Genomic DNA, 12,895 nt, shown 5'->3' with positions numbered 1-12,895 from the left:
AATGAAAACATATTTATAACACTGCACGTGTTCATCTTACTTATATCTTACAGCAAAACATCCTAAAGTTTTCAGTGTACTTTCTCAGTTATACCAGATAATAATACAATATATTATAGAGTAATTGAAGATTCCTTGTCCATTAATTACTGCAGATAATATTATACACGGACTTTTTCTTTATTTGTCTCAAACAAAAATATTGATTAGGTCCACTGCTAAGTGAGAAGTCATAGGCTTTATCAATACATGTATATATCCTCAAATATATATTATAGTCTAATTACTATGATGTAGACGAATCAGAAAATTAATTGAACACGTAACATGCGTGAAGACAAGGATGTACCTCGTGAGTTAGATAGACACTATAGCACACAAGGGGAGAAATAAGTCGGGTTGGTCAAGTTAATAACAATGTTGAAGAATGCTTTTTTTTTCCAATAAGACTTTATCCATAATTTCATTAAATTTTAAAACAGAACAGAAAGATAATTCCGTGGTTAAGAGGAAAACTCCCATTTTTACGGTCAATTGAATTCAGTAGAACATTCAATTAATTTGTAGAATAGAATGCTCAAGTTGTGAGATTAAATTATTTTTGACATTTCAGTAAACATCTTTTATTTTTCTACATATATAATTATCATGGGGTTTCTCGACCATTAAATATACAGGTGATGTGTAAATATAATTCTAAAAAATGTAACACAGTAAACACCCAGGACGTTATACTCCATTATCCGGTAATAAAAGTCTATAATCCGTTTATCATGAACAGACGATTTGTTTTCTTTTGAAGAAAGTATTAAAAAACAGAGCAAACAAGACTACAATAAAGATAATATCATTGCCAATAATTGTTCAGTTCACCCTGGTTATTTTACAGGAAATTACCTGTAATCCCTATTGATATAATCATAACCCACACCTTCGGTGATGAATAATTTACGGAAATCGATGTCGATTTGCAAATAAATGATACGGATGCTGGGCTTACCTGTGCGTGTCTGTATGAGTGATCGCTTGTTTGTCAATGATCTTCACTCATCGATTTCCTTCGCTAACTCAGGTAACATGAGATTTTGATTGACGGGTGATTAGTGTGAATGTTAGCCAATGAGAGTTCACCTTACCTAATCCTCACACCTTTGACAACTACCTGGGAGTTGGTCGCGTGCCAAACGCACGGTAGACGCATCCGGGGTATTAGTCGGTGATCAGGATGTTAATTAGCCCCAGCATCCGTTACGGTTCTTCACAGGTAAAGGGTCATATAACGGCCCAGTAAACACTCTCTTGTGATTTACCTGGACAAGGTATACTGTGTGTATACTCTTGATATACTCACCTGGCCAGTTGGTCACTTGTGGTCACTTGTACCGGACAGCAGTCGCACGTTAATCACTACCAACTCACCAGATCAAAAGAAAATAAAAGGTTGAAGTGTGAATATGAAATTCCTCTTATATCAAAGATGTTGGTTATTTCTGTATCTGCATGGGAACCAGTCATTTAGCTTTTTATGTAACTGCATTGGCTACTTTTGGCGGGAAACACCGTTCAGACTCTGTATTCTTTATAAGATCATGTTTTCAAATTTAAATACATTCTGAACTTAAGATACGAATACAAAATACATTAACATAGAAGGGTCATACTTCCTTAGGCTTGTGAATCATCAGATACCAACAATAACATAACTGTGCCAAAGATTTCAATTGGGAATTCTGCCTTTTAGTAAGACGAAAAGTTGAATAATTAAATACGAAGATAGCAAAACCATTACACTCTCAAATTCGTGTTTTTTTTTGTTTTCTTTTTATTTGTTTTTATTTGTTTTGTTTTTTTTTGTTGTTGTTGTTTTTTTGTTTTTGTTTTGTTTTTATAATTCGATATCAGTTTGTCCACGAAAAAGAAACATGTGTTTACAAAATCATACATTATAGCAGAGACCTATATACTAATATTTATATAGGTCTCTGATTATAGTGAGAATATAAGTTATTCTTTTATGAATGAGAATACATTAACGACTGGTGTTTTATTTGTTTTAGAATGGATGCCCTTACCGTCCACATAAAAACGTTGGCATTTACAGGGTACAAATGAGCCACCGAATGAAAACTACCTTTGTTGTAAAACAACAAGGCCATTTTATCCAATTTATTTCGGTGGAGTTCTGTGACCATGTGATAAATTGAGTGGAAAATATTAGGATAATTATACAAGGTATAACTCGGTCCGGATGCTGGAAAATGTCATGTAGCCCCAAATGGCTATTAAATAACGATCGTCATCGAGCACCTGGGCTAGGCATGGACAGTGGTAGCGATGAGTAATAGTCTGTTTAGGAAAGTATAGGATGGAGAAAAATGGCGGACATTATCTGAGATGAACTCAAAGTACTGTAGTATAGATGTAGACGAAGAGGAATAAAAAGACAGGGAAGGGGAAATAACCATTGTAATTAAATACTACCTGGTCATCATTAATAGATATCGGTCCAGATACGGTTTATCAGAAACAGCATAAAAAAATCCAATAAAAAAGAGGAATTAGTTCTTTTATAAATCAAAATAACTTTAAATACCCTGACGGTTAATTGATGGTCTGGATGTTAATCTTATAAATAATAAACCTAACGAAAAATGAATAAAAGGTAGAAATTAGTAGATAGAAAGATATATAACGGATTAACCTAAAATGTCTACAAACGGGAAGTTTGGTAGTATGACCAGTATGTTACAAATGTTTATTGTTGACCTAATTCTAAATGAGCTAATTATTTACAACATAATTATGAAAGAATTGATTTTTCTCTATGCATTCCTGCAGATTTCAGTGATGTTTCTAAAACATCCAGAAATCGATGAGGCACGTGAACTTTGACACTAATCCGTTATGGGGAGAGCCCATAAGCATACTAACGATAAACAAACATTGACGTAGGAAGTCTTTGTGTGCGCGTGTGTGTGCATGTGTACGATGTGAAGGTAGGTGTGCGCGTGTGTGCGATGTGAAGGTAGGTTTGCGCGTGTGTACGATGTGAAGGTAGGTTTGTGCGTGTGTACGATGTGACGGTAGGTTTGCGCGTGTGTACAACATGAAGGTTGATGTGCGCGTGTGTACGATGTAGGTGTGTTGCGAGGTGAATAATGAGACACGAAACCGTTTTGGCTTCATTACTGAACGCTCTTATTTACATGTAATGTTTTCAATATGGGAGAAATTTGAGTTCGACTGAAATATTAAATATATAACAAAATGATTTGTTTTCATATATCTCATTCTGAAATTTTCTAAATATAGTAAATAATAATTTTAACAATTTTAACCGATAATTTGAAATAAGAGCATAGATCATGTTAGACTTGCACACCATTCTTTCTGTTTCTTGGAAATATAAGGCGCGTTCGTATGTGCATAATTCCTTCTCGAATCTGCATTTCATTTAGGCGCATTCGATTGTTCATCCTCAACCCTGATAGAGGATATTAATTTTGACATTTCGGGAAATGTCTTTACGATTATTGGTGTGGACCGCCACGTGCACCCCATCATGCAAGCTCGGTTACTTCCAATTTCCTAATAAAGGTAACAATCGAACGCGCCTCAGATGTATTTATCATTATTTACAAAGATGGGGGAAATCGTTGTAGTTGTGAGCGTAGCTAGGCAAATAATGGTTAATTGTACCCAAGAAAGCAAATCTGACGATCCTCATTGATGAAATACGATAATATCTGATCGGCCGTTGTTATGGTAATTTCTGGCTGAAGTTCTTCTGCTTCTTAGAGCCAAAATTATGGACGCTTCATCGAAACTCCAGTCGCTAAACTGACATTTTATCTGATGTCAGACAGAGTAATATTTCAATCCATCAACTGTTACTAACGACGAAATACACGTACCCGGCTTTATCTGGGAAAACAACACTAGCACAAGTTTGTTTGGATTCCTAGACGGTTTTTTTTTTCTCAGAGGAAAATAATACGTAAATTTAAGATCAAGTTTTTGAAGATTAAAAAAAGGCATTCAGTAAATAATATTTAAAGACATAATAATAATAATAATACTAAACTAATGAATTAACAGATATAAATCGTGTCATGGAATTAAAAAAAAAACAACCAAACAAACATAGAGCAAAAAACAAAAACAAAAAAATAATGAACAAATAAGCTTGAACCTCCATCTTTTTTCTATAAGACGAAGAAAAAAAAGCTGTTTCATATGATTTCAACTTTTGTTTAAGTATGGCCAAGTAAAGGTTAAAGAACGATGTGAGCATCTTCTATATTGTTATTCAGTAGAAAGTTTTGTTGTAGTCGTTCTGTAGATATTGTTTGTTATTTTGTCAATACTGTTTTGTTGTAGTCGTTCTGTAGATATTGTTTGTTATTTTGTCAATACTGTTTTGTTGTAATCGTTCTGTAGATATTGTTTGTTATTTTGTCAATACTGTTTTGTTGTTGTCGTTCTGTAGATATTGTTTGTTATTTTGTCAATACTGTTTTGTTGTAATCGTTCTGTAGATATTGTTTGTTATTTTGTCAATACTGTTTTGTTGTTGTCGTTCTGTAGATATTGTTTGTTATTTTGTCAATACTGTTTTGTTGTAATCGTTCTGTAGATATTGTTTGTTATTTTGTCAATACTGTTTTGTTGTTGTCGTTCTGTAGATATTGTTTGTTATTTTGTCAATACTGTTTTGTTGTAGTCGTTCTGTCAATATTGACTGTTATTTTGTCAATACTATTTTGTTGTAATCGTTCTGTATATATTGTTTGTTATTTTGTCAATACTGTTTTGTTGTAATCGTTCTGTAGATATTGACTGTTATTTTGTCAATACTGTTTTGTTGTAATCGTTCTGTATATATTGTTTGTTATTTTGTCAATACTGTTTTGTTGTAATCGTTCTGTAGATATTGATTGTTATTTTGTCAATACTGTTTTGTTGTTGTCGTTCTGTAGATATTGTTTGTTATTTTGTCAATACTGTTCTGTTGTAGTCGTTCTGTAGATATTGTTTGTTATTTTGTCAATACTGTTTTGTTGTAATCGTTCTGTAGATATTGTTTGTTATTTTGTCAATACTGTTTTGTTGTTGTCGTTCTGTAGATATTGTTTGTTATTTTGTCAATACTGTTTTGTTGTAGTCGTTCTGTAGATATTGTTTGTTATTTTGTCAATACTGTTTTGTTGTAATCGTTCTGTAGATATTGTTTGTTATTTTGTCAATACTGTTTTGTTGTAGTCGTTCTGTAGATATTGTTTGTTATTTTGTCACATTTTTTACTTGAAGAGATTTACGGATATCCGATTGATGTCTAGTCATCAGTTTAATGGCAATGCTTTCATTGAATAGTTGATTACAGTTTTATCGGCCCGTCAATCAATTATCGATTGAGGTTGGACAAAAATTATAAATGATATGCCCGGATTAAAACATATTTCATGGATGGGTAAACATTTTGAGAAATCAATTAAAGAAATGCCATGCCTGGGTGAATCAGACATTTCAAAAGACATAAATTGATATCGATGAAAGAAAAAAAAATGAATAGTAAAAAATGAGAAAGGAATTTAATGCTTTTCTCGGTCTGTTAGAAAAAGGCGATTAAAGCACCGGTGACAATCAATTAGCAATATCATAATTAGCATATATTTGATTGCCATGGCGGTGTGTTCGTGCAAATCGATTAAGATCGGTGTTTTCATGGTTGGTAATTTTTCCTTTGTTACAAAATCGACCTGTAATTCTAAAACGGCGGGCATAAGGTCTTTAGAGCAGGTCGTACAGCGCCATCTCTTGTCAGTGATGCTATCTGGAAACACCTAGTTCATTATGCCTGGTCGTACCGGCACAAGGACACCGCTAGACCGATATGGCGTTTTAGGGACCACTAACGGTACCAAAAGGTCTCCCCCATCTGTTAGCTTGGCAACACAACGCGATCAAAATATAAAAATCAGATTAGAACCATAATAATTAAATAAGTGGGTGAGGTCGCTCTGTTGTATTTGTTTGATCTTCGAGTTTTCATTGTCTCCGTATAAGAAATCAATTATAAAAAAAATCAAAGAAACAAAACGTTTTCACAAACATGTAACGACGCAAACAGAACCTTCTCGAGTAAAATGCCAATTTTAAACAATTAGAGTTGACTAATTGAATTTTAAAGATATAAAAATTGAAGATAAAAACGTATCTCATGACACTCCTCACAGACTAATTAATTTTACTAATCAGGAAGGCCATGACTAGAGAGTTGATCCAGGCAGCCGTTGCTTATGGCACCAAAAATGTTGGACAAGATGTCAACCGAAGGCGCCCGAACCTATTAGTTTAGTACCTCCCCCTTTAGTCACTAGTTATCCCTTGTTATGTATTTATTCAATTTTTAAAACCCCTAATCACTCCCCTTGTTTGCCCATATAAAAACCCGTTACATTCAGTTTTAAAAAACCCTTTTAGCCCCAATTTAAAAACCGTGTTATGTCTTTTCAAAACTAAAAACTAATCTGTAAAAATAAATTTTAGTCCCTCCAGAAAAAATTTGCCCCCCCCCAAATAAAAACCCCTTTTTACTTCATTTATCCTCCTTGTTTTCCCCAATCATAATTGTTTTCATTGTATTTTTTTACAATGCTTTTTAAACCCCCAAATTTTAACGCCCCCTTTCCCACCCTTGTAATGCATTTAAATTTTTTTTTTCCCCTGTTTTCCCACTTAGACATACCCTTTTTACCCCCCCTTACCACCCCTTTTTACTTATTTTTCCACAACCCGTTAATATTAATAAAACCCCCCCCTTTTAAAATTTTTATCCCTTGATGTATCAGTTCATCTCTTGTTTATACCCAAAAACCAACCCCTTTTACTGTACTCAACCCCCCCTTGATTAACCATTTAAAAATTTTATTCCCCTTGATTTAAAGGGAAAAATTTTAAAATAAACCCTGACTTCATCGACACCCCCCTTTTTACGACCAGCAATTACCAGCTGCCCCTTGAAATTTCCCCTTTTTAAAAACCCCTTTTATGATTGTATCATAAATTTTTTTCATTTTAACACCCCTTGTTTCGCCCCCTTAGTATTTATAGTACAAAACCCTGTTTTAAATCCTTTTTCAAACCAAAATTTTTATGTATTAGACAAACCCCTTTTTTAATTCAAACAACCCGTTTTTAACCAACCCCTTTTTTTCCTAGACAACCTTTTTCCCCATTATTTTCAAACCCCTTTTTACTTACCATTTCCCAAAAAACCCTGAAAAGCCACCTTTTCAAACCCCCGTTTTCCCCCTTGTTACAACCATTTTTTACTTACCGATCCCACAAACCCTTTTTATTCCACCAGTTCCAAACCCCTTTTTCAGATCATTATACAACCCAGTTTTTCCCTTTCCAGCCCCAAAAATTTTTCTTTTTCCCTTTTTCACAAACCCGTTATCCCCCAACATAAATTTTAGTCCCCCAAATTTTTTTTAAAAAAAGTCTTTTTAAACAAACCCGGTTTTCCTCTTTACAACCCTTTTTTATTCCTTTAAAAACATTTTTTTCGACTCAAATTTTTACAACCGTTTTATCACAACCCTTTTAAAAACCAAAACAACCCTTTTACTATCTCCAATCCCTTTGTTACAGACTTTTTCCCCAACCAGTTCTCCCCCCCAAACAAACCTTTTTACATCTCCCCATTTCACTAACCCTTTTTCCCTTCCCAGTTAATACAACCCAGTTATTTCCCACCAGTTTTTGACAAGTTTTAAAAACAAAACCCTTTTTTTCCAAGTTCCTAACCCCCCACCTAGACCCCCCATTTTCTGTCACCTTTTTTTTTATGACAACGCTTTTAAACAATTGTTACAAAACCTCTAGACCCACAACCCGTTCGTACTCTGAAAAAAAAATTTTTATTTTTTAAAGCCCCCTTTTTTTAAACCCCCTTTTTCCACCTAAAAAACCCCCCTTGTTTTAGCCCCAAAGTCCTAATCCAACCTTTCCTGGGGGGGTATCACTAATTTTTGTCATTTACAACGTTGAATGAACCCCTTTTCGTCCTTAAAATTTAACCCCCTTTTTTGTCAGTATCCCCCTTTTCTTTCCCGTAGCAAAACCCTGTTTACGTCACTCGTTTTTTTTAAACAATGGTTTAGCCCTAACCCCTTGTAACGCTTTAACGTTTTTTTCCAACCCCTTGTTACGTCACTCTATATCCTTTCCCCTTTTGCACCTATACCTTTTCCCGGGGTCCTTTATATCACCCCCCACTAGCAAAAAATTTAACCTTTTACCCCCCCAGATCACTACCCTTGTTACTGCCCCCAAACACCCCGGCACCCTAGAACCAAAAGGGGGAACTTTTCCTAACCCAATTTTCACAAACCTGTTTTCACCCCCTTGTTACACACCTTTTCCAACCCGACAACCTGGCCAACCCTTTTTATTTCACCTAGCACAAACCCCGTTACTTCCCACCAAAAACAATTTTTGTTAAATCACCTTGATCCAAACCCTTTTTTGTCACTCTAGTACACAACCCTTGAACCTTTATTCACAACCATTTTTAAAACCCGAAAATTTTTTTACCCTTGTATCAAAACCCCTTTTTAAACCACCAGTCACAACCCGTTACTTACTCAAATTTTATACACTTACCGACTTCACAGATCCAACCCCTTTTTTAGCCCCAATCAAACCTTTTTTTTCCCCCGGGGACCTAACCCTTTTACACTCCTGTTACTCCCCTTTTACTTCCTTATTCACTAACCTTGTTACTGCCCCTTAGATCATTTAAACATTTTATTTTTTAACTCCCCTCATACCTTTTTTTTCTTTTAGTATCACTACCTTGTTACTGTCACCAAAACCCAAAACCCTTGTTAATTCGCCGACACAACCCTTGTTACTTCCTTTTTTTCTAACCCTTGTTACTGTCACTCTATACATAACCTTGTTACTTCACCCGTATCACCCCCCTTGTTACTATCACCTGTTTCCAACCCTTTTTCTGTCACTCTAGATCCAAACCCTTTGTTTGTCCCTAGTATCCAAACCTTTTTACTACACTCTAACACACCCTTTTTCCTCAGAAATCACAAACCTTGTTTCGTCCTTTCACTCCCCTGTTACTGTATCTTTAAAAACCCTGGTTCTTCCTCTAATCACTAACCCTTTTCTGTCCCCAAATTTCCTTCCCCTTGTAATTCCCTTAACAAACCCTTTTACCCCCCTTAGTTCACAAAACCTTTTTCTATTTCAAATCTCTTTGTATCACAACCCTTGTAACTTCTTTATACCTTTTTTATAAAACACTAACCCTTGAACTTCCTTAGAATTACCTTTACTTTTTTTTCCTAATTTTCCCCATTTTTTTTGGGTTTTTTTTTAAAAAAAAATTTTTAACAAATTTCTAACTAACTTTTTATCACAAACCCTTGACTGTTTTTTCCCCCCTTTAAAAACCCCTTAATCACTAACCCTTGTTCTTCACTCAGTATCACAACCCTTGACTGCCACTCTTTTCACAAACCTTTGTTACGTCACTCTAGATCACAACCTTGTTTATTTCCCTAATCACAAACCCCTTGTTACTGTCACCTATTTAAAACCCTTGTTATATCACAAACCCCCTTTTATTGTCCCTTTATTTTAATTTTTCTAACTTTTTAATCACAACCTTTTTTTTTTAACTCTAGAAATTCCCTGTATTTCCTTAAATCACTAACCTTGTTACGTCACTCTAGTTTTCTTAACGTCTTTAAACCAACCCCTTTTACGTCCCTATTCCCCCCCTTGTTTTTTTTTAAACATCACAACCATTGTTACTGTCACTCTAGTATCACTACACCCTTGTTAAATTGTCACTCTAGTACACTAACCCTTGTTACTGTACCTCTAGTATCACTAACCCTTGTTACTATCACTCTAGTATCACAACACTTTTGTTACTTTAACTCTAGTATCACTAACCCTTGTTACCGTCACTCTAGTATCACTAACCCTTGTTACCGTCACTCTAGTATCACTAACCCCTTGTTACTGTTACTCTAGTATCACTAACTCTTGGTACTGTCACTCTAGTATCACTAACCCTTGTAACTGTCATTCTACTAACGTCTGTTATATCACTAACCCTTGTTACCGTCACTCTAGTATCACTAACCCTTGTTACTGTCACTCTAGCATCACTAACCATTGTTACTGTCACTTCTAGTATCACTAACCCTTGTTACTAGCACTCTAGTATCACTAACCATTGTTACTGTCCCTCCAGTATCACTAACCCTTGTTACTATCTCTCTAGTTTCACTAACCCTTGTTACTATCACTCTAGTATCACTAACCATTGTTACTGTCACTCTAGTATCACTTACCATTGTTACTGTCACTCTAGTATCACTAACCCTTGTTAACTGTCACGCTAGTATCACTAACCCTGGTTACTGTCACTCTAGTATCAATAAGGCCGTTGTTACTAGCACTCTAGTATCACTAACCGTTGTTAGATCTAGTCTAACGTCTGTTATATCGCTAACCCTTGTTACTGTCACTCTAGTATCACTAACCCTTGTTACTGTCACTCTAGTATCACTAACCCTTGTTACTGTCACTCTAGTATCACTAACCATTGTTACTGTCACTCTAGTATCACTAACCCTTGTTACCGTCACTCTAGTATCACTAACCCTTGTTACTGTCACTCTAGTATCACTAACCCTTGTTACTGTCACTCTAGTATCACTAACCCTTGTTACTGTCACTCTAGTATCACTAACCCTTGTTACTGTCACTCTAGTATCACTAACCCTTGTTACTGTCACTCTAGTATCACTAACCCTTGTTACTGTCACTCTAGTATCATAACCCTTGTTACTGTCACTCTAGTATCACTAACCCTTGTTACTGTCACTCTAGTATCACTAACCCTTGTTACTGTCACTCTAGTATCACTAACCTTGTTACTGTCACTCTAGTATCACTAACCCTTGTTACTGTCACTCTAGTATCACTAACCCTTGTTACTGTCACTCTAGTATCACTAACCCTTGTTACTGTCACTCTAGTATCACTAACCCTTGTTACTGTCACTCTAGTATCACTAACCCTTGTTACTGTCACTCTAGTATCACTAACCCTTGTTACTGTCACTCTAGTATCACTAACCCTTGTTACTGTCACTCTAGTATCACTAACCCTTGTTACTGTCACTCTAGTATCACTAACCCTTGTTACTGTCACTCTAGTATCACTAACCCTTGTTACTGTCACTCTAGTATCACTAACCCTTGTTACTGTCACTCTAGTATCACTAACCCTTGTTACTGTCACTCTAGTATCACTAACCCTTGTTACTGTCACTCTAGTATCACTAACCCTTGTTACTGTCACTCTAGTATCACTAACCCTTGTTACTGTCACTCTAGTATCACTAACCCTTGTTACTGTCACTCTAGTATCACTAACCCTTGTTACTGTCACTCTAGTATCACTAACCCTTGTTACTGTCACTCTAGTATCACTAACCCTTGTTACTGTCACTCTAGTATCACTAACCCTTGTTACTGTCACTCTAGTATCACTAACCCTTGTTACTGTCACTCTAGTATCACTAACCCTTGTTACTGTCACTCTAGTATCACTAACCCTTGTTACTGTCACTCTAGTATCACTAACCCTTGTTACTGTCACTCTAGTATCACTAACCCTTGTTACTGTCACTCTAGTATCACTAACCCTTGTTACTGTCACTCTAGTATCACTAACCCTTGTTACTGTCACTCTAGTATCACTAACCCTTGTTACTGTCACTCTAGTATCACTAACCCTTGTTACTGTCACTCTAGTATCACTAACCCTTGTTACCGTCACTCTAGTATCACTAACCCTTGTTACTGTCATTCTACTAACGTCTGTTATATCACTAACCCTTGTTACTGTCATTCTACTAACGTCTGTTATATCACTAACCCTTGTTACTGTCACTCTAGTATCACTAACCCTTGTTACTGTCACTCTAGTATCACTAACCCTTGTTACTATCACTCTAGTATCACTAACCCTTGTTACTGTCACTCTAGTATCACTAACCCTTGTTACCGTCACTCTAGTATCACTAACCCTTGTTACTGTCATCACAAATATGCTACAAACACTAGCGGCCACAGCGGTAGTCATTTCATTTTTTGTTACTTAATTAACAATAGACAACTAAACCTAAAGTCGTCATCACTTATCGTAATGGATATCTGTCAAGAGGCGTAACTTCAATACTATCCAGTACAAACATCTCTTTTTATCAGACGGTCAACCACTTTTCCAGTTAATCCCTCATGAAGTATGTTTTGATAAAATACCCTGGAGTTTGTTTTAATTGACTACACCAGACAGAAATGAATTGTTATGACATAATATGGATAATGATGTCACTGTACATACACTTGGTAACGTGTATACATAATATTGTAGTACTGACGTCACTGTATATACAGTTGGTAACGTGTATACATAATATTGTAGTACTGACGTCACTGTATATACAGTTGGTAACATGTATACATAATATTGTAGTACTGACGTCACCACATACACTTGGTAACGTGTATACATAATATTGTAGTACTGACGTCACTGTATATACAATTGGTAACATGTATACATAATATTGTAGTACTGACGTCACCACATACACTTGGTAACGTTTGTACATAATATTTTAGTACTGGTTTCTGCAGACGCAATGTTTTGTTCCTCTCCTAGACGTGCGACCCCGATTGCCTCAACATCATTGCGTAGACACACCAGATTATTTGGTTCGTTAGTGGTATTCATCAGCTACTACAAGTAGACAGATACCTTCTATATTTGCTTTTTCAAAAACAGC

The sequence above is a fragment of the Pecten maximus genome, chromosome 2 (genome assembly GCF_902652985.1).
Source record: "Pecten maximus chromosome 2, xPecMax1.1, whole genome shotgun sequence".
Taxonomy (NCBI): domain Eukaryota; kingdom Metazoa; phylum Mollusca; class Bivalvia; order Pectinida; family Pectinidae; genus Pecten; species Pecten maximus.
This window is presented reverse-complemented; position numbering follows the sequence as displayed.